This window comes from Trachypithecus francoisi, unplaced genomic scaffold (assembly GCF_009764315.1).
Source record: "Trachypithecus francoisi isolate TF-2019V2 unplaced genomic scaffold, Tfra_2.0 Lachesis_group4, whole genome shotgun sequence".
In the NCBI taxonomy this organism is placed as follows: domain Eukaryota; kingdom Metazoa; phylum Chordata; class Mammalia; order Primates; family Cercopithecidae; genus Trachypithecus; species Trachypithecus francoisi.
In genome coordinates this window covers 68539383-68542795 of record NW_022681469.1, presented here as the reverse complement: position 1 = coordinate 68542795, position 3413 = coordinate 68539383, and the positions used below count along the sequence as shown (strand labels likewise).

Genomic DNA, 3413 nt, shown 5'->3' with positions numbered 1-3413 from the left:
TCCCACTCTAGCCTTTTAATATGCAAATATAGGGCGCCCTGGATGTTCTACACACGTGGAGATATGTGTGGAGATATGTCGAGAGTCAGGTAGGCAACCTTTGATATGCAAATGCAGGCCACTAGAAACTGGGTCCACCCAACAGGGCGATTCCCATGGCCTTCATGCCCTTGCCTGACAATGAAGTGTTTAATGCAGGGACTCCAAAAAGAGAAGATTGACTTTTAAAATCATTTGATAAATGCCTGGAGGATTCACCTAACTGATTTCATTCTTTCTTGCTTTAAAACACATATTCCTATCCAAGGCGATTTCCTCTCCAAGGGGACATCCAGTGCCCCCTCTCAGGAAAGTAGCAACTTGGAACAGAATCTGGCATGCCTAAGGTCTTTGAGGAACAGGGATGCTTATTTCCTCTGCCTTCCTTGGCTGCCTACATGGATACCTAAGTGTCTTCCCTTCAGGATAGATTGTCCTCTGATGTACATGCTGGAGACTCGTCTTTCTTGATGTAGGCCAGAGGCATTGATGTGCAGCAGGCTTCTTTAGTCATCAACTATGACCTTCTGACCAACAGGGAAAACTATATCCACAGAATTGGTTGAAGTGGATGGTTTGGCCATAAGGGTGTGGCTATCAACATGGTGACAGAAGAAGATAAGAGGATTCTTCGAGACATAGAGACCTTCTACAACACCTCCATTGAGGAAATTCCCCTTAATGTTGCTGACTTCATCTGAGGGGCTGTCCTGCTACCTAGCCCCAGCCAGCGTTCAATGTTGGGGGGCTGAGGAGCAGCAGGAGGCATGAGGGAAGGGAGCCAAGGGATGGACATCTTGTCATTTTTTCTTTGAATAAATGTCACTTTTTGAGGCAAAAGAAGGAACCGTGAACATTTTAGATACCCTTTTCTTTGGGGTAAGCCCCAGGCGCTGGCTTTTCTCCCAAAAAAACCCTAATCCATTTCCCTAACCTAGTAACCTCCAGATTCCAGAGGCTCTCTTCACCTCAGCTGAGATCCTTTGAAAGTGATTCAAGGGACTATGTAACTCAGCCTCACTTGCTGGACCAAATCTAGAGGGAGAACCCCTAAAACCCCAGAGTGAGTTTCCCCAGAGGATTGTCCCCAGGTGGGGAGAAGCTGGGGAGAGAAAATAGTAGCCATTTTTTACATTGTTTTGTATAGTATCTATTGATTCAGGAAACAAACAAAAAATTCTGAATAAAATGACTTGGAAGCTGAAAAAAAAAAAAAGAAAAAAAAGAAAACCACCTATTCCTTCTTATTTATTCCCTAGGATCCTCAGAATTGTCTACTGCCTTCAAGGACATACATGCACACACATACACACACACACACACACACACACACACACACAAGGACTATCATCAACCACCCTAATCCTGTTTCCAAAAAACACAGATTTAGAGTATTAAAAATTGTTTTCTCTCCACACACACACCAAAAACAAGTCCACTGGATTAATGTCATCACTAAATTACGTGTTCATTGGGTGATAACTGTTCTGGAGAAAATTGTCTGCGTGTATTTTATTTATCACCTTTAAGGAACCCAGCAGCCTACTGAATTTTAGCTACTTTTTAAGGAAGTAAAACAGGTTCTGTCATCCAAAGCATAAGAGTCTACATTAGGGTTATATTTTTTATTTCAGTGTTTATTGTAGATACAGGGAGTATATTGCAAATTTGTTACATGGGAACATTTTGTAATGCTGAGGTTTGGAGTATGAATCCTGTAACCCAGGTAGTGAGCATAGTATCCAATAGGTAGTTTTGTAACCCACCTCCTCTAGACTCTCTAGTAGTCCACAGTGTCTATTGTTCACCAGGGTTATTTTCTAAGGTGAAAAAAAACCATAACACTTACTATTAAAAAAAAACAAATTTATGTCAATAAATCAGGTAAAAACAGACCAATTAAATTCAGATCCCTGTTTTTTCTCGACATCAAGAAAAGAAAAAGAGTCTAGGATCATGAAGAGCATAATTACCTCTTAATTCTGGAAGAATGACACTGAATGAGACATGAAGAGACTATGTGACAAGTTGGAACACAGATTTATCTACAGTTTGGGGATGTTTCCTTCATTGCAGCCTTGTGACTATTACTTTATCTAAAGCCTTATAAGCAGGCATTATTTCCTGACAGCATAACGTAAAGTATTTTTCATACTGACTTAGTGGAAGTCTCCAAATCTCACGGAAATGAAGGGGCGATTTAGAAAGAAAACTACAGGTGGTAACATGGTTCACCTCTCCTCCAGATTCAAAACCATTACTTTGTGTTCAGGTTTTCAAGCCCTTGGCAGAGCCGCTTGCCAGAAACCCTCAGCAGAGCGGAAGAGAAGCAAAACTGTCAGCTGCAATAGCAGGCCACAACAGATGAATAACATATTTCCAGATTAATTGAGTAAGAACATTTGGCCATGTGTGTCAGATTTATTTTATTGTATGATTTGCAGGCAAATAATGAAGACTGAGTTCTTAATTATAAGATTTGCATTCCTTCACTCTATTGTAAAAACTCATACAAGAGCTGTCTTTTCCTACATTGATATAAGAGTTTAAATACATGGTGGCAAAAAAGATGGGCTGGCAAACCACAGGCTTTCCTATCTAGTATTTTTAAGGATTCAGTTTCTCCTCAAGTTACTAAAAGCCATCAATGACAAATTTCATCTCCTGGCCTCACAATTCTAGATATTCCATTTTCTGTACTACAGACGGGCAAGAAAACGTGGTATACTTTTTCATATACGAAGAAATCCATGTCATCATGGCTTAAGATATGCCCTGTGAGCCATTTCACAGTGCAGATTTTAGTTTGAGCTAACCCCCAAGTATAACTGATTTAGTAAGCGTGAGATTTGAGAGCAGACTACAAACCGCAGCCCCAAATTACAGGACTGTAAATGAAACTAATGGGTTCAAAGCTAGAAAGAACTCAGGCTGCTAACTTCAAAAGCCCTTTGATGCAACATGCTGAGCAGTTGCATAAACTTCCAACTACCAGCTCTGTCTTTTTGCAGGACAAGCTACAGTTTTATATAAAGTCATGGGATAGACTAATTGTGATAGGCCAAAGCATAGGGTTGACTACTGCCAATCTCTTACAACAACACAACAGAAGAGAACACAGGTTGTTCCTGGCAAGGGGACTTCTTTGGGCCAGAGGATTGGAGAGAGGCCCTTACCCAAGAATGTTCTTATGGGTAGAAGTTGGAGTTTGTAAATAGGCTCCATTTCAAACTTCAGCCACTGCTCAAAGAAAAAGGTTGAGTAGAAAGTAAGAATTCGTATTTTTTAAAGTGACTGAAAGAGAAGATTTAAACATTGGTTTCAGTGGGTTTTTTTTTTTTTTTTTTTTTTTGAGATGGAGTCTCGCTCTGTCG

The 3413-nt window shown here is 40.3% G+C and overlaps 1 non-coding gene across 1 annotated transcript; it reads left to right on the top strand.

The window, feature by feature from the left end:
* Window positions 1-300: 300 nt before the first annotated feature.
* On the top strand, window positions 301-441 carry LOC117073858. The gene has a single exon (XR_004433408.1). It is a non-coding gene; the product is annotated as a small nucleolar RNA SNORA67 (small nucleolar RNA).
* Window positions 442-3413: the final 2972 nt, after the last annotated feature.